This window comes from Apis cerana, linkage group LG9 (genome assembly GCF_029169275.1).
Source record: "Apis cerana isolate GH-2021 linkage group LG9, AcerK_1.0, whole genome shotgun sequence".
Classification (NCBI taxonomy): Eukaryota; Metazoa; Arthropoda; class Insecta; order Hymenoptera; family Apidae; genus Apis; species Apis cerana.
In genome coordinates, this window is record NC_083860.1 from 5109713 (window position 1) to 5135023 (window position 25311).

The 25311-nt window shown below is 35.1% G+C and overlaps 1 protein-coding gene, 1 long non-coding RNA gene and 1 pseudogene across 8 annotated transcripts in view; 2 read left to right on the top strand and 1 right to left on the bottom strand.

Moving 5' to 3' along the window:
* Window positions 1-25311, bottom strand: part of LOC108004004 (fasciclin-1) — a 300543-nt gene that overhangs the window by 188337 nt on the left and 86895 nt on the right. The window lies entirely within an intron of this gene.
* On the top strand, window positions 1958-23344 carry LOC108004075 (uncharacterized). 2 transcript variants are annotated; one of them, XR_009831085.1, is made up of 9 exons: window positions 1958-2009; window positions 9493-10605; window positions 10737-11428; window positions 11520-17286; window positions 17432-17679; window positions 17755-18574; window positions 19085-19200; window positions 20938-21704; window positions 21865-23344. It is a non-coding gene; the product is annotated as an uncharacterized LOC108004075 (long non-coding RNA). The 2 variants fall into 2 exon arrangements; XR_009831086.1 differs by having other exon boundaries at window positions 10737-11253; window positions 11332-11428; window positions 17432-18574.
* Window positions 2064-5751, top strand: LOC133666654 (uncharacterized; annotated as a pseudogene).

The following is a 25311-nucleotide window of genomic DNA, read 5'->3' on the forward strand; positions in this document are numbered from 1 at the left end:
AAAAGCTGAGAACATAAAGATTCGAAATCTCTTTTAGGATTCCATAAATTATAATATACTTTATTACAGCAAAAAAAAAAGATATTGTGCACGATTATAGATTCCTTAATTGTTGCATTAAAAATTTTTCCATGTACAATTTATGTCTCAAGATCTTAAACATATTTTGAAACGATATTTTAATAATACTATTATATTTCACATTACTTTATTATACAATTTTATTCTAAAATATTACTAATCTAATCTGACCAATTTATTAATTCTCTCATAATAAATATTTTCAAAAGAAAAAAATCCAAGACACTTAGGGATGAAAAACCGAACTATTTGGACCACTTCTCGTCAAAAATAACTCCTCGAGACGATCCAATGCACGCAATAATCTCCGGATCAACCGACCGCCTAATGCTCTCTTCTTCCGCCGATCCGCAATCTTTTTCTCTTTTCTTTTCTTTTTTTTTTTTTTTCGTCCGCCGCTCGATACGACCTCGAAACGACGATACGTATGCAGCCTCGTGCAAGTGCGGCCATAAATTCCGTGATTCTTTCATGGCGGGGGGCGATATCGGGTTTCCGCGCGGAAAGACCGCGCGTATGCGAGCATTAAACGAAATTGCTACACCCTCCCTCCTCCCTCCTGCGAAAGGGATAGGCAGCGATGGGGGTGGTGGGCAGGAGCGTGTGTGTCGTCGAGACTGGTGAACTTCCAATTACATTACGGGTTCGCCGCGTGCAAAGCCTGACGTTCAAAGCGGAATTCATAGCAGCGGAGCCGAGAGATTCGAAAGACGCGGCTAAACGTTTCCTCGTACATGCTTTATGCATAATTTGTCCCATCGGAGCCGTGAGACGACGATTCGGCTCGTTGACCGATTGATTGATTTTTGGAGTGAATTTTTGGTGGTGAGGAAATTTGGAAATTTTCGTTTCGTTTGGAATAGGTGGAAATAGCGGTTCGATGATTTCTTTGTACACGTTATTGAAATGGATATTGATGCGATGCGTAGTGAAATGCTTTGAAAATTGGAAAGATTTTAATTTAGAATTAAATTTATGATGCTAGGTACATTTTATAATTTTATAAATATGTAAATGTATTACAAAAGGAAAAGGATGATGAAATAGGTACTTGTAATTATTCATCTTTTTGTTAATCGTCGAATATAAGTATAAAGTTCAGTATCTGTTAATTATTAAATTAAACGAAGTGTAAAATAATTATGTTATATTATTAGGTAAAGGAATTACGTAATTAGTTGCTTAAAGTATTTAAAAAAAATTAATTAGAATAATTTAACATGATTGTACGGAATCGTTATTTTTCATGATAGTGAAATGTATTTAATTTTTCGCGCACATTGCATAAAATGTTATTATGAGGAAGCGAAGATAGTTGATATTCCACGGAGATTTACATCTTTGTTAAGTGCATCATCATCATTACGAGTCGCAACTTTACTGAATAACTTTATTATTATAGTACGAAGTTACAAGTAATCCATGTTTATACGTAAACAGAGGAGAGAAGTGCAATATTATTAAGCCGCGTTTCTCACTTTCATCCATTATAGTGCACGATTATATTTTCCAGTGAGAGTTTCGATACAATGATTAAATTAATGCATCATAAAATTTTTAAAAAATATAAAAAAAATTCTTGCGAATTATTTTTACAAATTTTAATTCGTATTTAAATATATTTTGCATTTATAAATATTCTTATAATAAAAAATTGTAATCGTAAAATAATATAATTAATATTACAATTAATATTATATAATAAATAATTTGTATTTAATGCGTATTTAAAATTTTATTAATAATAGATTTATTCTACGTGTCGATAAATACGATATAATATGTCGAGCGTCGACACGACACAAGAAACGAAAACAAACGGTTTGTCATTGTTATCGAAAATATCGATTTAACACGAGTCGTTTTCCAGACACAGAGCAGAACGGACGTGTTGCTCGGCGTTCCTCGCAAGAATATTATATTGCTTGGTATGTATTAATTATATAATTTATTATAAATAATAAATTAATTATTTTAATTAGTTTCGAGTAAATAATTATAAATCGATTAATTATCACGAAAATTGTATAAAAGTACATTATGGAAGAACGAGTATCAATCGGATGCAATATATAAATATTATTTATTATACTTTTTTATTATTTATACAAATATTTATATAAATTTATATAATATTTATATAACATATATATAATATTTATATAAATATTATACAATTTTTATTTTTATTAATTCACTAATTTCTTCAATTATCGTATTAATACATCGTCCCAAAATACATTTCATAATTTCATCTGCATCAAAAGACCAAGAAAAATTGAATTCGAATTCCCTTGAAAGAAATAATTTAAAATTTCCTTTCCTATTTATCCAATTAAATACATTTCCCAACATTCACTCAACAATTCCTCCAAGAAGTATCCAATTGCTTCAAAAAACCCAATCACATTTCCCTGTCCTTAAAAGAAAGAAGAAAAAAAAAAATTCTCAAACAAAATTCCCTCCGCCATTAATTCCTCCCCCAATCTCGCAATCTCTTAATAACAACCTAATTGCGCAACAACTGAAATCTAGATGAAATCTCAACTGCCCGGGCTGCATGCCTTTTCAATCTCGTTGCGAACACGTATAGCAATATTTAACCAAGATTATCAGAGACTCGGAGCGAGGACAGAGGCCCTGTTATTCCGTATTCACGTTAACTGGGGACGGAAATGGCCGGTCGTAAGGTCGATTACACCCCTCGACCCTCCGCTTCTCCAAAGGAGAAGACAACGTTGATACGGGAACGATAGCAGTGTGGAAATCTAATTGAAGTGGGCGTAGACTGTAATAGCCCTGCTGTACGAGGGACAACCACGCGAATGCCTCGTTCGAGACGCATCGCCCGCCCCGCTACATTCCTAAGAAGATTCGAGTCGTCGGCCAATTCAACGCGACAACGTACATATCCTATTCGCCAGCCCTGTTTCCCCCATTCTTCTTCCCGTGGGAATATACGAGGGCGACAATCGTTCGTGCTTCGTCCTGAATATAGACTGTGGTGAGCATTTTCAATTTATTATATAATTTATAATTGGTTGTTGATGCGGTAAAGTTTTTGGATTTTTTGGATTTTTTGGCGGGGAGAAAGCGAGTTTTTAGGATAATTATTTTATATGGGAGATTGGTTAATAGAGAGGTGAATTATAAATATTTTCAGTTTTGATTCTTTTGTAAGATTGCACAAGTTTTTCTTTTTTTCTTAAATTTAAAAGGGGTAATGCTTATCCTTGAGAAAATATTTTTCATTTGAGGGAAAATACATTTTACGAGGGGAATATTTTTATCGGTTAAAAGTTTAAAATGCTCCGTTCTAATTACCGTCAAGCATACATTCTTTTTCGTGTACTATCATATGTTAAGATCGAGTTATGTAAGCAGAATTCACTGCGCCGCTGAAAAACGCCAGCAGAGATAGTACACGTTTCTACGAGTTTCGTTCATCGTGATATGAAATTTATGTTATAACAGGATAAAAGATATTTCCCTCTTTTTTTGTCGAGGAACAAAGAAAACCTATTCGTACATCATATCAAAGTAAATAATTCAAAAAAAAAAGAAACTTAAATTCTCCTTAAAACATCTTTCTAAAACAACTTTTGATATCATCGTTTATCAATTACAATTATGCATTACCCATATAAATCTCTTCAAAAACTCGCACAATAGCTGCACAAATTTCGACTCCCAATAAAATTCATCCAACAATTAAAAGAATTACACTAAAGATATCATGAGCTTATAATCTATATATACACAAAGGATCATTCGTGATCCAATATTATTTATTTTCTCGATCCTCCTCCTCCCCTTTCGAATTATACGAAGCAATTTTCCACACACGCAAAATACGCAACAAAAGAAATCTCCTTAACATCTCCCCTTTACCTTATATCCAACGATCCTCGAATAACGTCTCTCGATTCCACCCTAAGAAAATTCCGCATTCTGTTTTGTTTTATATATATATATATATATATATATATATATATATATATATATATATAAAGAGAAAGATATCCTGTTTCCAAGCCAATACCACCAATCAACATAGAAACGGGTTTCACCTCGTGGCGAAACACGTAACCTCGTTTCCACACTCGACGTACACGATCATTCTCCACCCTCCATCGAATGGATTTAATAAAGGAGACGTGGCTGCAGACGAAATCGGCGCGAAGGACGGATAACGGAAAAAGCGGAAGTCGTAAATTGTCCCGGAAAAGGATCGGTGCCGTAAAACCCGGCGGAGGAGGATTTTATCGATTCAATATCTCTCTTTTCCACGATTGGACCGGTGGAAGCGCCGGTTACAAAGAGGCAGAGGACACGATCCCGCAAAGGATATTCGGGTATGCGCCTTTACGGGTTACCCCTTTCGAATTATCCCTCCTCCTCCTCCTTCTCCTTCTCCTTCTCCCCTCTCGCGGGGTATTTTCGACGGGGCGAGGCACAAAAGTTCCACGGAATCGTCGTCTTCGGGGATCGAATAATATACGGGCGCGGCGTTAAGGAAATTTAGGAGCGCGAAACCACCGCCATCGCCACCTCTGGATATGAGAGTCTGGATTTATTCGGCTGAAATATCGTCGAGGCATCGGGCGGATTCCACGTGACTTGAAACCGTTTATTTTTCGTCGTTTTATTCGATTTTGTTTCGTTTCGTGATCGTGTTTATATATTTTTTTTTTTTTGGTCGAATCGTTTTTTTTTTGGTTTTTTCATTTTTGGTTTTTGGATTTATCGAAATGGCAGATTCCCTGTGAAAAGTTCTCGCGGTTTGTGAATAATATTGGTATATAGAAGGATGGGGAGAAAATATTGTATTAGATTTGGTGGAGAGTTTGGTCGTTTTTCGTGTTTTTGAATTTATGGTAGGATGGTTTTAATATTGCCACCTGCTTTCGTATTAATTAGAATTAATAATTGGTTGAAATGGTGTATATTATTGTTCACTTGTAATTCGAATCATAAAAATTTAAAAAAAGGAATCGATTAAAAAGAAATCATTTTTTAATAACATTTTATGCAATTCGAAGATTCAATTTCGTTTATTTCATTTTTATTAATTTTTAGTTTAATTTTCTACAAGATTGATTAAGTGATTTCGACAAATTTGGAATAAAATTTTTCTATTTTAAACAACACGAGATGAGTTAAAATTTTTAATGCTTTTGCATATACAGTTTCCAATGTATTACATTAGACAGAGGAAGGTGGAAGGTAGATGGTCGAGAGAGGAAGGGGAATCGATAGTAACGGAAGGGTGGCTCGAAACATTCGACTATCGTTATAAATCAGGTTAACGTTGATTTATCTTGCAGAAAAGTTACAGGCCGAGCTTAAACTTAAGCAGAAAGGCGCAAGATCTATGTGCCCGTGTACAAAGGAGAGTGTGCTATTAATCCTTATCAATTGTGACTCACGCAGCGGGGGAAATGTATCATTTCGTATCAACGAAGATAAACTTATTCCAAAATGTAACACGATTTATTAACGTTATTTAAAATGATATTTTTTACGAGGACAGAAAAAGAGATATTACGAATTTTATAATTAACTTATAATAATCACATTTGTTATCACGAGAAAATTTATTAACCAATTCTCTCCAAGTTTTATCACTTGTGCAAAGAAATCGTATAAATCTAAATCTAAAACCTCACATTAGCGAATCTATGTTCATTTTCTCCAATTCTACAATAATTCCTGATGACATACCTACAACAAGAAAGTAAAAAAGAAGATAGAGAATCGAATCCATTATAAAAAAAAATTTATCCAAGATATTATCTAGGATGCGCATTATCTAGATAGAGGCCAGAAACCGTGTAATTGAGGTTAGGAAGCGAGAGTAAGTGTCGCAGTAACGGCAACGATTCCCAGTTACCAAGATTACGTCCGCCAGAGCGAGTTAATCAGCCAATGAGCGGGAACAGATCCGGAGAGCTATTTAATAGAAAGGAATCCTCGGTTGTAAAAGATAAAGAGCCATGAAAGGATGGGAAGAGGACGGGAAGAAACGAGAAGAAGACGCTCTCTCGAACGTTGGAACAACTAATGAACCGTATATTCCCATCCGGGTCTCGTGATTCCTATTGTGAAATAGCCTGGTGGACAGGCCGGCTAAAAGAGAAGAGGCAGGCAAAGGAGGATCTGATGAAAGAGATTGCTCTCCTATCTATCTTCTTGTCTTTCCCCATTCATCTGAGCGACGTTGGTCGGGGGTGGCACGCGACTCCAATGAAAAAAAGAAAAAAAAAAGAAAAAGAAAAAAAAGAGGGACCATTTTGGGCACAATCCGGATTTTCATGCTCGAATAATTGTTAACTCAAAGGAAGTATAAAAGCTCCTTGTGAGGGGCTCTTCCTTTCTCGATCCAAATCTTATCCGGGATCGAGACGATTGGATGGACGCGATCCAATAACGATACGAAATGTACAGAGTATCGTATCGTTGAAATTTTATAGAGGTATTTTGGAAATGGAGGTCGATGGAGATTTCAAACTTTCGATGATGGATATGTAATTGAGCGGATGTTGTAAGATTAGAAAGTGTATATATATACGTATATGTAAATATTGAAGTTTTATGGAGGTATTTTAAAGTGAAGGTTAATAAACTTTAAGCTTTTCACAATGGACGTAGTAATTGAGCAGGTTGTGGAAGATTAATATTAAAGTGAACGAGTAGATAGTACAACGGAATATATTATATAGTAATTGAAGTTTTATGGAGAATTTTGAACTGGGGATTAATAAACTTTAAGCTTATAATGATGGGATATTGAACGGATTAAGGAAGAATTAATGTTGGGATAAATGATTAGGATAACGAAGAGATAAAATTTTCGAACGAATATATATATAATAAATTTAAATTAGAAAGAGCAATTTTAAATTCGCAACGAGTAATTCGCGACTAATAATTCGTGGAATAATAAACATTATTTCTCTCGGTCATCCTGATCATCGATTCAGGAAAAACAACATCCTCTTTCCCACCCTTCATAGACCGAGGCGAGAAAAGAAATACGTGCCTAGGCAGTCAATTATTATCCACGCGGGTAAACGTGGCCGTCAAAACGACAAATAAAAGAGGACTAAAATACAAGCGAGCACAATGGAGCGTGGAAAAGTAAGAGCTGACTCCGAGAGGAAGCGAGCGAGAAGGGAGGCTGAGGTCTTCCCTGCCAGATGTATTTCACACATTAACGACTTTGGTCACGGTGTCACTGCTCTGGATATCCAGTGACATCTGGTAGGCCGTCCCTATAATGGAACATTGGAAACCTCTCGCTGATCGCCGTGGAACAAGCTTAAGGGTGGTTGAGAGAAAATTGACGGTGTCGCCACCACACCGGATTAAGCGAAACCGAGAATCGGCGTGTAATTTTTTGGACTACAACCGGGGCTCTCTATTGTACTCGTCGATCTGACTGCCGACGAATCGGGCGGTGCTTGCGGTTGAAAGGTAGAAAAACCCTCCGGGGCATTCATCAAAGCGCAATTTTTACCCACCTTTGTCAACCGAACGTTCGACATTGAATATAGAGATCGATGAACAGTTGAAAGGTATTGGTAACGAATTTGAAAAATATCCCTTCTCTTTTAACCGTTCTGTTTCCAATTATAGTTAATAGAAGTGGTGAGGTGATGTACGATCGTACGATGGATATATTGGATATTGGTTATATCGTCATTATATTACCATGAATCCAAAAAGCTTCAAATCTAAACTTTAAATCTCCATATACAGGGATATTTATAATTATCCAAATTGAATGATACGAGTTATTATACTGTTGCCATTGGATGTTACAAGTAATTATAATTATTCGGCGCTTTAACACTCGTGATGCAGTGTTGATTATAATTATCTGTGAGCCATGGCCCATAAATAATTATAAGTGAGCTGTGTTAAAATATTCAAAATTGTACGAGAGATGATTACATATACTGAATACGACGCTGAAAAACATTTCAATTTATAATTTTCCACTGATGTATGCAAAATTTGCTGTTGACTATAATCATCCACAGCGCTGAGCACTCATTGTGTATGTACTACGGATGCCATCAGTCATCTTGCTCTAAGCACTCGTGTATATACTACAGGTGACTGTAATCACCCAGCGTTAAGCACTCGTTGGATAACACGGGTAATTATAATTACCCGTAACAGTTTGTAAGTACTCTTTCTACAACATCATCAGATATTATAATCATTTCTACGAATTTATAATAACATTTTTAACATTTATTATGTATGTAATGAGATTTTGATTACTAACAAACTAGGCGAGGAAAATTGCTTATTTTTTTCAATTATAATTTAAATGATTTGATAATTCTTACACTTTATTAATTCTTATCTCCATAATGTATCTTATTGATATAAAGATACGTGTCTTAGGATTGAATTTCTTCGTTTCTTTATTCTTATGTGTAAAGAAAAGGAGAATTTTCAAAAAAGAGGATCAAGAAAACATTTTCCTTTTCTTTCTTCTTTTTTCCAAAAAAATATTCTCGCATAATCTATTATGTATGAATAGAACTTAAACTTCGACTTGATATTCGTTAGAAGATCCAAAGTCGTTCTTTCTCAAGAGGATAGCGTTCTACTAGTTCACCATAGATTCTTATGGGAATTGCTGAAGTACGAATTCAATGGTGAAGTCCCTTACCTCGTTCGTTATGCTCTTAAGAGATCAACTTTCCAGGATTATATCGTTATTCCAACTTAGTCTCAAGAAATAAAGACGACGATGAACCAACTAGGAATAAAAGTTAAATCGATGATGCACCAAAATGTGCATCACCTATTTTCTAATAAGATAATTTTCAACATTCGATTATATTTAACAATTGTTGAACAATTTAAATAATAACAATTATTACGTATATAAATAAATTAGTATCAATTACTCTGCAGAAGTTGAAAAAAAAGGAATCAAGAATAAAAAATGCAACGTCATCGAAACCAAAACCCTGATACACGATTATTCTCTTTTTCTTCATTCTAAATGGTCACCGTGTACAACCCAAGATCATTTATCACCCCATAAAACATCTTGTTAGCTTGGTCACGAATAAAATACGGAACAATATTTCACCAGATAAAATCTATTGCTTCTATTATGTTATACTAATACTACAATAAAACGATCATTAATACTAAATATCTTATCCCTCCATTATATAATTCAAATGTTTAATTTCTTACTACACTTAATCAAATGAAAAAAAAATACACGAATTTTCATTAATCTTGTATATTTCTTGCATTACATTATTAAAAAGAAAATTCACTTTCACAATATATCTTCACATCCATCCTCGTCCGATCGTAAAGTACTTTCGTCCACATCCAGAATAATTTCTAATCAACAATAATTACAACTTTCAGCAATCAGCCTCCACGACCAAAATCGATTTCTCTCGCGAGTTGTCGAGCGCCATTGTCCCTTTTTCTTGCACGAAAGAAGCTTTACACCGATCGACACCGGCTCGACAGAGCCGACAAACAAAGCGCACACAGTTTTACAGAATGTAATTCGAAGCGTCAAGGGAGACGAAAACCTGTAATAACCAGCGGAAGAAAACGTTATAAGGGTGCAACGTTATTTACAACCCTTTCTTTCACTGCGAACTGCGGCGTACCGATACGAGTACGACGATACTCGCGCCATCTGTCGTGGCGTTTTTCATACGCGATTTTTCGCGGAGAGAAAAGAAGAAAAAAGGGGGAAAGAAAAAGAAAGGAGACAGAAAACGTTTCTCTCTACAAAGGAGCATCGTTATTCTCCCTCCCTCCCCCTCCCGTTGTTTTGTTGCCTACGAATTTTCCCATCAGGCCCGTACATTATGTTTTTTTCCATTGTGTTTTTGGCTCGACGGGAGTATCGCGTGCCACAGCGGGAAAATTTATCGTTCTGTTCAACCGCGAACCGTTTAATGCCGGAAATTTATCGACGATGATGATCTTGTTTGCACGTCGATAAAGTTGATTTTTCGATTATACGATCAACGTATTTTCCTTTCTTTTTTTTTTTTTATCGATGGATAATTGATCGGTCCATTGAGGGGTTGAAATGATGGACAGGGATGATGTCGTTGCGTTTTTTTGAAAAATTATTCTGTAAACAATCGTTTATTTTTCGAATAAATTTAAATGGACACAAAACATATTTATAAAATTTTACAAAAAACAATCTAAATCCCGGTGAAAATATTACGATATTTCATTCTAGAACTGTTTATCGTTGATATTATAATCCTATCTAATTTCCATTTAAAATAATTATAAACGGTATAAGTGTTCCATCGTAGGTATTTAATTCGCATATTTTGCAATTTCCTCCAGTGAGTCACGAAGTCGATCCCCGGGCGCGCAGACGAAAGTTTCATAACGATTAACCAGACGGTTAAAGTTGAAACTGCCTCTCGAGAGGCACACGAGTTTATTAAGTAGAAGTCTGGCTTCAAGGCTAGGAGGAACGACACCGAAGAACGAGAAATGGTGAGAGAGTAAGAAATTCTTCCCTCGACTTTGATGAATTTGTCTTGCAAAGTGAATAGCTGTGCGCGGGCGGAAATAACGACAGCGGGAGTACGACAAAATGGTTTGTTTACTTTTCGAATACGTTTTAGGATATTCGTGATGTTGGGAACGCGACAGAGGGATCAAAAGGGTAACAAGAAGCGATGGGATAACTGAGCGGAGAAGGCGTGGGATAGTGAAAAAAAATGTGGAAAGAACGGGTGACAATTCCTTGAAATGTTTAAAATACTGGAGGATTTTTTTAGCATATTGTTCTATTAAAAATATGGAAAGGAATTTTGGAAATATTTAAAACATTAGTTTTGTTTAACGATAAGCGATATGCTATAAATAGATTTACGACGATTTTATGACGACGATAATGATTTCGTAATCGAATGAAAACAGAATGATGTCATGCAATCATAATCTTTACGACCGTTCTTTTATCTAGTTGATTCATAACATTCTTGGATGAATAATCCATTAGAGTGTCACCAACGTTTCAAACAAAAGCCAGCAATACATCATACAAGTGCTTTATTTCAATGGGTAAATCCCATTGCGAGATTGAATGCTCGCAAACGAGAAATTTACAGAATATTTCGACAAATGAAATAACACAGGGTATTTAATCCAACAATTACATCGTTAACACAAAGGAAAACGATTACATCTTTATACCGAGGAAATCTTATTTCTCAGAGGATATAGATACATCTATTAAATCCCTTCGCAACGAGATAGAATATGCAGATATCATTCTTCCTCTTCCTGTAATACTGGAAAACAATTTTCCAAGGTAACAAATACATTATTGCCATATCGAATCATTTTATTATGTAAAGATTCTATTAAAATGTATTACATTCGTATTTTCAAAAATATTTCAGGTGTAGATAAGTGAATGTATAAAAAACATTTAGGGAAGAAGAGGGAGTCATAAAGTTTGTTGAATGTTATTTATTTCCTTTCGATCGAGCTAGGTATCATGGGATATACACAAATAAATTTTAAATCAGTAGAGTTGTAACTGAATCACGTAAGCCATTATAAATTAATTTAACCAGAACTGTTAACTATATATAATGTATCTATGTCTATTTCCTGTTAAAATTAATTATATCTGTTTTTAAAAATTCAATTAAGCCAAAAGAAAATTATATTTTTTCTAAATTCGTCTAAATTACCGTCATAAAAAAATTCCATTCACTCCCATGCTCAGAACTTGGAAAATTATATTTCTAATGATCACAATCTTTCATTAACAAACTGATTGTTAGAATCAACCACACTGTCAATAATCATTATAGGATCAACAGCGCAAATTCAGGACAACAATTCATATATAAACTAGCATTCAGATCGACAATATGCACACATGCAAGTATTCTCAAATTCTATTTACTTTTCACATTCAAACAGTTGCTCAATATTAATTTGGCAAATAACATTTGCGATTAGAATCGTGTTTCAATACAATTATACAATGATTTATAACATTGGAAAGAAAACAATATGATTCGATCGATATTATATAACAAATACTAAAACATTATCAAGAGAAAGAAGTTCGATTAAAATGAACAAGAGGGCACTGCGTATACATAAAGGAGTAAAATCAAATATGGCTGCTAGAAAAATTTGGTAAAACATTAATAAAGATCGATCTTCAAGTATATATCCGATTATGTATGGCTGATTTTGATAAAATTTATGCACGATATACTTTCCAATCAAATATTTGACAAGTGTTTCTTTTTAATCCCAAAATCTATTTTGAAAGGGTGAAAACAATTCTCCAAGTTACGAGGTGGAAACATATCTCATGCAATATTAAATTTAAGGAAGTAATTCAAATATAACAAGTAGTTATTTTAAAAGAAAAAATATTCAAAACAGAGAATTTCTTTTTTAACAAACTCTTAAGGATGTTTCTTTATCAATCTGTTAAATTTAATCCATCTGAAACTACCATTTTCGTTTAATTAAATTCTTTCCATCATACTTATATTTAAAAATCTAACAAATATTCATCTCCCATCATATCCACTATCATATTCGCCAATCAAATCGATCGATTTTTCAATCTACTCGAAATTTCTTTCGATACAGCAACGTTTCGCAAACAATCGATCGAAAAAACAATTTTCACCTGTAAACACGTGAGTGACGATACATCGTCACTAACCTAATTCGCGAGTGTAAAACTCTTTAGGGGGACAGAGGCAGCGTGGTACATATTGTGTGTCGCGTTACGCGTTCATATGTGTTTGCCTTGTCGAGGAAGCAATCAGTTCCATCTACTGGCAACGTTTACATGGATCGTTTACAGCCCTCTTGTGTAGCTTTTGGCGTGCCGTATTCCGATACTCATGCAGATATCCTACGAACGTTATGTTATATATACACATATGCGTGACTATCGTTGCGAATTTCAAGCCGCCGTTTCTACGTTGTTCTGTTTAGTCCAGCCTCAACTTATCTCGAAGCTATCGGTTATGCTCATGCTTCGCGTATTGCGTAATTAATAGCAATATATAATCGATTATGTAAAATAAAAAAGAGAATGTGTTGCAAATTATATATATTTATATCAAATGAAATATTAATTCTGATTTCTTCAGAATTATTCATATTCAATTTTTCAATTATTCAATTTTTTTGAAATATTATAACATTTTAAAAAACGTTAAAGTTTTTCTTAAAGCATCTTTCTTCTATTCCTTGGAATAAAAATTCGAACGAAATCACAGGAGGAGGAGAGGGGATTAAAATAGATCGAATCGAAGAAGAGAAGCGTGATTAAAGAAGAAAAATTGAAAGGAATAATTTGATATATATATTCACTTTAAAACAATCTTCCTTTTTTCCTCCCCAACGCGCGTCTCCGTGTGAAAATGCGTTGGCGCGTGTTAATATTTATAACCGTACTGTGAAATCGGTGCCGCGCGCAAATATACAGCTGATCTTGAATTCTTTTGGCAAAAGTGCCCCAGGAGAAATGCAAATTTCACGTAGCGACCTCGGACACACTCGGCCAGAATCGTGAACAACTCAAACTGAAACTCAAATATATCTCGAAACAGAAAGCTGTTTTACACATTGTACGAAACACGAAGCCGCAAGTTGCAGCCACAATGAAAATTTTCCTCATGGATTTTATCCATACGAAATAGTCCACCATTTGATAGAAAAAAGGAAGAGGAAAGTATAAATTTGTTAACAAATTTTTGAATAATTTAGAGTATTCTATTTCAAAAAGTATCGCAACGTTATTTGTATTACTTACTCAATAGAATTTCATCACAAAATTGTTTGTTACTTTACCTGAAACAGAAAAAGAAATTAAAAATTAAATATATATTTACAATAATTCATAGTATCTTAAACTTCTTCACCGATAAACAAATAAAATTCGTTTTTAATCCATCTATTCTCCCCTTAAAACTGCATAATCAATATCAAACCTTCTATAAGTGTAATCCAGAATTACACTAAAAAGAATCACACAATTTCAGCATCTGTATTAAATAATATATCTCAAAATCGAAAGAGAGCGACACAAATTTTCCAATTACATACAAATACCGACATCCATTTAATACACCGCGTTACATTTTCCTCCGAGTTCCGTCAGAAGAGATTCTAAAGTGTGCTCAATTACCATATCGTTCTGCTCGATTTACCGTGCAATTACAACTCGCTCACAAAATCCTGGTAGCGATCGTCGAAGCGAGGGGGAGAAAATCCCAGCGGGATTTCACAATGCGCGCAGGATGCGCTCGAGAAGGAGGAGGAGAAGGAGGAGGAAGAGTCGTCTCGTCTCTCCTCACCGGCTTCGCATTCAATTTCCTTCTTTGGCAGGAGTTTACAGAGCCGGCCGCGTTATGTCGAGCATATTAATAGGCTAGCCCTGTGCACATGCTAACCACGTAGAGGAAGGACGACGTAGCGCCGCCGCTAAATACTCTCGTATACATGAACGGGCGGCGTCTACGGGTTGGGGGGTCGGCGTCGACCCGCCGCCAACGCTTTGCTGCGCCATTTAATTACGCGGTATAGGAAGGAGCGTAACTCGGGCAATAATAACATTTTTTAAACCGTGGAATGGATTATTTAACGTCTCGCGAGGTGGATTTATCGTGTGGCCGGGTGAGATTTAATTATTCTTCTTATTTCTCTTTCTTTGTAATTTGCGAATGTAATTTATTTTATCGAGCAAATTCTTCTGCGTTAAACTTTTCCTCGGATATACGATTTATTTGATATGCGTGGGGCGACGACGCGTTGATGAGAGGAGAGTTCGGGCGAGAGTGTTTATTTGGCGAGGGAAATATGATTTATTTTTTCGAACGCGAGATTTTTTTCTTGTTCTTCTTTTCGAGAGATATACTTCATTCTTGATGAAAGGATTTTATGCGATTAATAGGTGCGTAGCGATGGAAGCGTTTTTCTTGGTAATGTTTTCTCGGTTCTCTTTTTATATTCCGTTCGTGCTTCTTCCTTGTTTTGGGAACGAAATGCTTATTGAGTTGTTCGAAAAATTCAAAGACAATTTAATAATGTACGCATCGTTTGTTTCGGCGGCTTTTATGTATTTATTAGTTTTGTTCTGTTTCCTTTGCGAATTTTACTTGGAATTTTTTCGCGAATTTTTATGCGTATTCTTTCCAGTTTATTATAAATTACAAAATTTTTACAATATTACGTTTGACAAACAGAATTTTCAAAACATATATAGTAGAAATTAATATTATAATAATTAATAGTTAAAAGTGAAATTTTAATTAAATTTATTATTCATCGAGTAACTCTTTGCGCCGCAACTATTATAAGAAAAATTGCAAAAACTTACGCAAAGAGTGAACGCAGTAATAAAAACTGTTAACCGCTGAGTAAAATTTGAATACATCGCAAGAGGTACTTCGACGATGAAATTCGCTGACTATGAATATGCACGTTTACAGGCAAAGTATTTTACAATTAATATTTTTGCACCAGTAGAGAATTCCTAGTTCCTTCAAAAACTGCATTTTATTTCCGAGGTGTGCGAGGTATTTTGCCAAATTTTCTTACCGCAAATGTTGTTCCAACAATTTCTACATCCTTATACATCCTTCTAACATCACTTCTTCTTATCCTCATCTCCAACACTGATATCTCTTAAATCCTATTACATCCTGCACGTATATTTCTAAAGAGATATCTATCCGAAAATTAACCCATTAATCCGAATGAATAAAACCCACAAACGAGAATTAAAAAAAATTCCAAAACGGATAAAGTTGAAAAAAGAACCGACCATCATTCATCCTACCGATACCTACACGATCACCCCCGTCAAATACGAAAAAAAAAAAAAAGTGCCAAAAATTTCCAACGCCGCGTGGCCAACACTTGGTACACAGATATCGAATAAAAAAAAAGCGTGTGGAAAAAGAAAAAAAGATTTTCACGAGCGCGTCGAACACGGGGGGCAAACGATCGACTCCGTCACGCTCCTTCCTTTTAAGCGAACGCGCTTACGAGTCAATGGGTCAATCGAGCGATGATCGAGCCGGTTGTAACATCATCCGCAACGTTGCACGCGTTAGAAACGCGTGGCGGCTTCGGGATGCGTTGCTGCACCCGGCTGCGGATGTGCATTCATCGCGTGCATTATTGCCGCGTGGGTGGGGACACGGGCTATGAATAGAGGGCAAGTTTAAGGCTACGATGGAGCGAGTGTTGACGCGCTACGCTGCCTCGACAGATTTACGCGCAAATGCTCCCTTCGCGGTTGAACAGGGTGTGAGAAAGCCCTCGGTTTTCCACGCTTAGGTTCAACCTAAAAAGGCTCGGTAAACTTTTGACACGGGTTCGCTTTTGAAAAATTAAAATCGAAATCGCGCGTATTTGATTGAGCATATTTCTCTGAAGATTTTTTAAGTAATATCTTAGGTGGATTGTTCGATGATTGAAATTGAGTTTGAAATTGTAAGTAGTGGTGTCGAGAGTAATTTGTTTGATTTGAGAAAAAAGTTAGAGAGGAGGAATTGTTGTTCCGTTAAATTCTCTGATAAATTTCTTAAATTCTTGAAGGGATGGCATTTCCAATTTTGTTAAAAAATTTATGAAAATATTCGAAGCAAGAAGTTTAAAGAAAGGCACGAGAAATTGTATACTTAGTTTAATGGAAGTGTTAATCTGTTAATCGATATCTCATCTCTTTAAAATTCAGTACTGTCTGAAGACAAGCTTGCTTCGTTTACCTTCCAGTTCATCCCATTGAAGTTTCTATACGTTTTTTTTTCGAACGGAAACAGGTGATACGAAAAGATTAGTAGAGCCAGGCACTCGATCAGGAAGATGGATCGATCAAATAAAAAAAGCTATGAAAGAAGCAAGGCTGTTACTTGTAAGCTCGCTTTGAACCAAATGGTTCATCCAAAAAACGATAGCTTTTTATCATAGTCTTCTCCGAATTTTTATTCCGCACTGATAATAATATTATTAATAAATAATTCTTTATTATTCTCTTTGGAAGAATTTTTTCAGAATTTCTAAGTAAGAATATAATACGGAATAAATTATGAGAAAATTCTTTGTGAAAAATATACAATTTTTCAAATCTGAAAGAAGAATTAAAGTAACGTTGCAAGCATCTTTAAAACTCACGTAAGTAAAATTGTTATATTATTTAAACAATTTTGTAAAACTATACAATTTTAAAATTTAGTATCGTATATATTTTATTCAAGTATTATATTTAATCGGATATATATTATTAATCTTATTACTTACTAGAAATTTGAAATTTCAGGGAAAGAAAGATTTGTACGGTGTTAAGGAGAAGCAATACGAGGAGAGCAAAGAGATAAGAGTTAGACAGTAATGTCTCGTGGTAGCAGAATGTCAGGAACGTGCCATAGGTTTCGGAGACGCTGAAGCGACGAACTTTGTCCCCACGGTCCAGCTTGTTAATAGCGATCCATCGAGCTTTCCATGGGGGTTGTTTGAAACTTTAACTAGTTTCTACTTGCTCCGTAGTCGAAGCTGCAACCATATGAGGTGAGATTCGATTCCGTCAAACGTTTCTTCCTTCGAAACACTGGGGAGAAATCTTTGATAAATTTTCCTTTTTAGAGTATATAACGATATCTCTTTATAAATTGATAGATTTATATAAATCCGATATAAATGATCCGTGTGATTATATTGAGACCAGAGATAAACGAATATTCATAAATAAATAACAAACATCCATAAGTAAATAAATAATTATACGAATATGCATTACAGATTGCATATCATTAATTTACGATGAGATTATTTCGAGCTCTATTTATTTATTATTCGAGGTGATGAAAAACATTTGGTTTCTGTATTTGTTCCACAGAAAATGTTAATCTTCGCTCGAATAAATATTCCATCGATATCTTTTTCTAAAAAGATTTGATTAATTATAATATTTGCTGGAGATTTAACAATTTTATTTCAAAAACGAAATTTACATAAATTTTGAAAAATATTTATTTGTCAATTAACATATTATTGATTGTAATTTTTAATAATTAATAAATTAATAATTTGTTTTCGTTGAAAAATTACAAAATTGAATTTTACTATTTGTAAAATTAAAATTGTTGAAATAACAAGGAAATTCTGCATCCCGGATAAATATCAAGGTATCGCAGAATTTTTTATCGTTCAAAAATTTAGAAGGGAAGAATTTGAACATGAACAAGAAATAACCATAGAAGATGAGAAAATATATATGTACCTGGCTATGTATCGAGTTTTACACTATACTGGCGAGAATGTACTTGCACCTGAGCCAATTTGCACATCAAGAATTTATGGCTTCCTTGCTAATGAAAGGCTCGCTACACATTTTCTTCTGGAGGAATCAAAAAATAAGAAGGAAGGATGTAATAAAGGATTTTACATTTTAATCGAACAATATGTAAGTACAGTATCGCATAGTTTTAAAAGAAACATCGCTCTTTCTAATGTTAAAATCTAACATTTAACGTCAGAAAAGCTTTTTATCCAATAATCAATAATATCTTCCACTTTACATTCGCTCAAACTTCTCTTCAAATTTTTATTGAAAAATAGAAATGATAAAACGGTTCAAATAATTTTCCATATTCATTCTAATTTCCAAAGCATAGAGGAACGAATAAACAAAGCAACATTTGATCGAAAGAACCCACCAAGAAATTAAACCAATTTTCCTCTTCTTCGAAAACTTGGAAATATTTCTAACCCAAAACAATTTTTAACTTATGTCCTCGTGTGGCATCTTGGGATCGTCTCGAAATGTATTCACCGGCCTCACCCTTGGCTTCGTGTGCGTCCACGTCGAGACGAAAAGTCTGCGAATAAACCCTCCAACGTCCGGCTAGGAATATTTTTATCGGGTCTGGTTCCTTTTTTCTTTCTTTCTTTCTTTCTTTCTTTCTTTTTTTAGGTTTTTTTTCGTTTTTTTTCCATCGGCCAACAGCTGGGAATCGGGGCACACGTGCTAGCAACGACGCGAGACTGTTCCACTGGCAGAGTTGGTCGAGGACAATCACCAGGATATACGTATGTCAAACATATCGTTCACTTTCTTCCTCGAACTATGAGTGAAGTGGAAAAGTAAAAAGAACTAAGAGTAACTAAGAGTAACTAAGTTCGAATATTCTTTCCAACAATCCTTTTGTTTTCCGAAGTCCACTTCGAATTTCATTTGAAAACTTTAAGCGATAAAGTTTGACAGATATTATTATTGACTATTGGATAATAATGAAAAAAAGTTAATATAATTTTTTTATTCACATTGGATATTTTATTATTAGAAGGTGAATTTTTAAATGTGTTTATTTGATTGAATTTTTGTTTTTCGTTATAAATTTTGTTTTATAATATTTGTTTTTTTTCTTTTTTATATATATTGCTCGAGTCTTTAAAGACAAGTTGCACAACTTTTGTATACTAAATCCATCCGGTTCTTCCATCTATTAAATGAACAACGAATCTCGTAATCTTCTTTCTATACTTGCTTCTTTTCGATTCTTTTGAGCGTTTTATCTCGTTATTTGTACTATTATTATCATTTTATTCTTGGTATTACATAAGAGACATTTTGAATGAAATGAAAAAAAAAGAAAAAATAACAGGAAAAACAAATAACAAAAGATATAAGATGTTTCAATTTCACTTTTAATCGAAATAATCGAATAATCCGCAACTAATAATTTATTAAAATAAAACGTTCGCACAATTCGCTTAATATTTACATCCAAACGTTTACATCCAAAGATTGGAAGATCATTCTACAATGCAAACGTTTCTAAAAGTATATATACCCACATACTGGAACGCATACAAATATTTAGCTTTACATTATCAGATATGCATAATATTCGGCGGAATATTCGGAATGCTAATTTTCTCCTGTTTATCTTATCATTAAATACCAGCCTGGGCCGGGCACGCTCTCGTTAAACCAGATAAAATGTTTAGGTTATAGGCACAATGATTATTTCGCATATTTTGACGCGCTGCGTCTGCCCCCGGCGATAACCACGAGTACGTGGTTAACCGCATTGTACGATTAAAATTGCAACCGATTAAGCGTATTATAAAGTAGGGGCGGTTTGTGCATACGGATTGTCGCCTCGGCTGAAACGTAATCGGGGTAAAGGTTAACCTACCGTGACAATTACGTTGCCCGGATTCGGGATTGGGTAGTTGGCTTTTGTAAATCGCGTCGATTTTTTAGGGGCGGCTCGTTAATTAAACGAACCGTGGAAACAAATTATTGGACTCTATCCTTAATTTTGACTGCCGTCGAGTCAAGTGGAAATTAAAAAAAAAAAAAAGAAAAAACAAGTATCGCAATTTCTATCCTTTCACTTTTCGTAAGCTTCGGCATGTGTATCAAAGTTGGGTATTAATTAGTTGATAAAACGTAAGTAATTAAAAATTTTTCGAGTAAAGTTAAAATATTGGAATAACATTCGTTCGTAGCTATTACACTCGATTTCATATAATCTCATGGCCGTTTTATCGATACAATTATTTCCGATTATTATTATGTTTTGAACAATGAATCATCGAAGTAACCTTGTTAACTTCAATTATAATATTAAATTTTCTCCATCCTCTGACGTGTATATATTAACAATAGAAATTTTAATAACCCCTATTGCATCATTCTTTCAAAAGAATATCGTTCTAATGAACTTATATCGTGACAATTTTTCTAATTTAAAAAACTAACAGCAATTGTTTCATCTTCCACTACCTTTTCTAACCTCTACTCTATTAACGTTTCAGGCGGGAGTCGTCAGCTAGATGGCGTCACTAACGAGTTCACACAATTCCCGTATCACGGCCATATATATTCCAACAACCGATCTTTGCCCAAAAATAACCACGAGGCGAAATCTAAAAACCGAGGCGAACGAATCGCGCGTAAACGCGATCTCATCATCGGCAAGCATTCCCGGAAACAGATCTGCAAACATACACCGTTTCATGTCCGATCATATCTCACAATTCACCACGTATGCCCTGACCACCACCGCTACCATCACCAGCTACAGGCAGTTGCGCATAATTGGGAATCGATGGGAGCGAAAGCAACCGGTCGTGAAACGAACGAACCGCGAGGATGAGCGGGCAAAGAGGGTGGGTTGGGTGGATGACAATGCAGAAGAGACGAGGAGGGAGAGAGAGGGGGGGATCGCTTAGATTTAAGTGACATGGAGCATGGCACAATGGTGCTGATTGCCGAAATTAGCTGGCGCAGCCTCTGGCAACGGGCGACGCGGCTCACGAGGCTCGTTGCAGAGATGGTGGTGGTTAGGAAAGAAGAGAAAGAAGAGAGAGAGCGTGGAAAAGAGAAGGATCGATGGGAGAGGAACGGGAGATGCAGGAGGAGGGAGCGAGACGGACAGATTTGTAGGACGAAGTTCCGCGTGGTTGGTATGGATTACGGAGACAATTGCGACTTCCTCTCTGCAACGCAGACGTTACGTGTTTGCTGCGAGCAACGTCCCGAGAGTTGTTTAAAAATCGGCTCGATTTTTCAAAGTGGCGAGGTATGAACTTGGATCACTTCTTCCTTTGTTCGCCATTCGGTAAATAATAGTTACTGTCGATGAATTTTGGCATGGCAGACTTGGAGGTTTTTCGTATTGGGACAAATTTTATATTACAATTTGAATGTAGGAATTTTAATTTTTAATTTTTTTTTTAAAGGGGAGGAGAGGAAGCAACGTGACGTGAACGAAGTAAGGGATATTAGATTCTAAAATTTAAAAGAATATACGAAAGAAACGTCAACGTTATTGATTAAAATTAATCCTTCATGAGCCTCATGAATCTCAACTAACCAGATACATTGAATCATATGATGCGTAATGATTAAATTTTATCACACGAAAAGATATTTTTATTATGTTATTTTGTAATGCATCAGAGAGTATTTAAACACGACAACTTGTCAAATCCAAAAATATATTCTTTTTAAAAAATATATGGAATAAATCCACATAAATCACATTTGTAAAAAAAAAAAAACTAATGTTACGAAAACCGATATTTTTTAAAAGATATCAAAAATATTATTCAATATCAAAAACCATATAAATATAAATATATATATATATACATATATAGGAAGATAATACGAGGCTGGCAATTTTTTATATTTTTATATCTTCCTCTCTAAAAACTAACAATATGACAGATCACACGATATATTCATCGTTCCATCAACTCACCCATTCTACACATAAATATCGTAGTAAAAAAATAATTAAACATACATAATCACGTTTCTATCTATTAAAAAAAATACTAATTTTAACGAGACGAACTCGTGCATTTCGAAACCAATTCGACTTAAATTATTCCATTCGTTCTCCCCGCTCTCTCTCCCTCTCTCTCTTTCTTTTTCTCTCTCGAGAGAAATTGAATAGACGCAAGCAAGTTAACTACGAAGCCTCGAAGGTGTCTAGAGCACTACGCGACACTTCCAAAGGAGCGTGAATCGCAATGTTTTTAAGGTCCCTGTCTGTCGAGTGGGGGTGCACCTCGTGAACGTGATGTCACGCCTGTGAAAACTCCTTCGTAAATTCTTTTACCCCTTTCGAGTCGAGCTTTATGGCGCAATCACGTAGCACTGACACAGGCGAGGAGAAGACTAAAGGGCGAAAAAAAGGTGCGGCGAAGGGACACTCCTTTCGGAAGGACCAGACAGAAATTCCCCGATGGTAAATTGAATTACGATAAAGTTTTCCTTTCCTTCGAACGTGACTGATCTATCGCGAAATTCGCTTGACGAATTTTCTGATTTAGAACGAGGAATTGTTCACTGGAGGAATTGCTATCTTCCTTTCGATTGCTTGTATAACAGGAGAGAATACGTCTAAAAATATATATATTTCTGCATACTTTTTCTTATAATTATATCGTATAATCAATAAGCTGTGGAAAAGAGAATGTTATATATTTTTCTCTGTCTGCGGTATAAAAATGAAAAGAAAAAGAAATTCACTTTAAAAATATACTTTATTGACAATTTAAAGAAATATGAATTTCCGTGTTCTCGATGGAAGTTTAAAAATAACACGTACAAGAAAATGATAAACGTTTAATTAAGAAGAATTCACACAAGGAAAGAAGATTAAGCAGAATGAGAAGGGGGGGAAAAATGGATAGAGGATCCTTGAAAGAAATGGACTGAGGTGTATAAAAATTTTCTGCCTTGGTAGTTGGGGGTGCAAACACGGTCGAGAAGGAAAGGGGTTGAAGACAAACAGGTGCGCAGACATATGCATAATTCTAATTGCCTGCATACTTTTCTAACTAACCGTGCAGAAGGCACGTTCACTTGAACTTACAAACAAGTGCGGGCTCCGCATTGTGCACGGTTTGTCCTTACTCCTCGTTCGTTAGTCCACGGTTGTGCACGTTTACTTAATTATAATTATGTTCCCCGCAGTTGCTTTGATTCACACGTGGCTTCAGTGGCAAAGGATTATTGCATATCCATATATAAAATTAGGGAATAATAAATAGAACTGTTAAACTTTTTCCTCAAATTGTGTGGAGGAGAGAACAAGAGGTAAGATTAATCCTTTTTTCACATTTTTCACGTAAATTTTCTTTCTCTATACAATCTATCATTTGCGTAAATTTATTTCGAATATCGATGTTTGATGCATTAACATTGATTTATAATTTTATTAGTTCGTATAATTCAGGAGACAGAAAGATAGGATCACATGTTAGGTCGATGAACGGATATTGCTGGCGAGATTTATTCGATCAACGAAATTCGCATCCATTTTACAGCACACGTCGGCTATTATTTGGAACAGTGTGTGTCTCTTCCGGTGTTCGCAACACTGTGTGCGCCTCTATAAAACGCAATCATGTGTGTAGGGACGCGTGCACATCGGCTCAACTTCTGTACATACGGATTATTTCATTCAACGGTGGAACTCACCGGTCTAATAAAGTTAGACATATTAAACTTGATTAGAATTAAAGTGGATAGAAAATTGGAAAAGTAGCTCGGAAACTGAGTCAGAGTTTAATTCCTCGTTTTGTCCAAAATTATCCAAATTAAACTTCAAAACTTCTAAAATCTAAGAATCCTGATTAACTACGTACGTTAAAATTTTCATGATAAAATTACAAGAAAGAAAAGAAATATTATTCGAATATATATATATATATTATCATTCCAAAAAATATGTGACAATTCCATTCAGATAATGCGTAATAACCCGCGTGTGACGAGTGATAAATTATTCAATGCGCCCGTTGTTCGAAGCATTTTAACGAAAACTGTATTAAACCGCGGGAAGACGATTCGATTGTGCGCCACGCGATAACGTGAGAACTCGGCATAAGGTACCGTCCACGCATCTGATATATACGTTCCCCGTAACGTGGCGGGAACTCGACCTATAAATATTCGCCTTTATCCATTTCTCACGCGCAGCACGCAGCACGCGAATGCAGCGGAGAGGTATCCCTGCCCTAGAATATCGATAACGTTATCGTGGCTGCGTGTGGATAAATTATAATTGGCCAGCGGAACGACCAGGTACCAATTAACCTAAGAATAAGTTAAGAGATGCGAAAGTCGCGGAGATAAGGAACGGGAATGCTTGTCCCGTTGCACCTCTCCTGGGGACTAATTAGGAGAGAGGATGGGTGGAGCACGGTTATCGGAAAGCATTAAACGCTAATTAGAGGGATTATAAGTAATTATGAGAACGATTAATTAGCTGGCAATTTATCAGAAATGACTTCTTCGCGCGAAATCTTCCGAGTAATTGAACATTCGTGATTCTCGTTCTGCAACTTTTTCTTCTAGCTAGGTTTCTATCTCTCGAACAGCTTATAGGTGGTTTAATTTGAGTTATTTATTATTTATTCCGTAATATTTTGCTCCATTTAAATCGTGATCAATCGATATATGAAATGTGGAATCAAATTGTTTAACGGGTTGAAGAAGCATTTCATTCAAACATATATCATTTGATTAACAAAGCGTATATTAGGTTGAATTTTAAATTCAAGAGATAGAAAACAAGTTTAATATTTGGAAGGATCGATTTTCTGAATTTCTGGGATCGATATTTGCTCATTTTCTAATTTAATTATCAAGTAACTATTAAACAAGAAAAA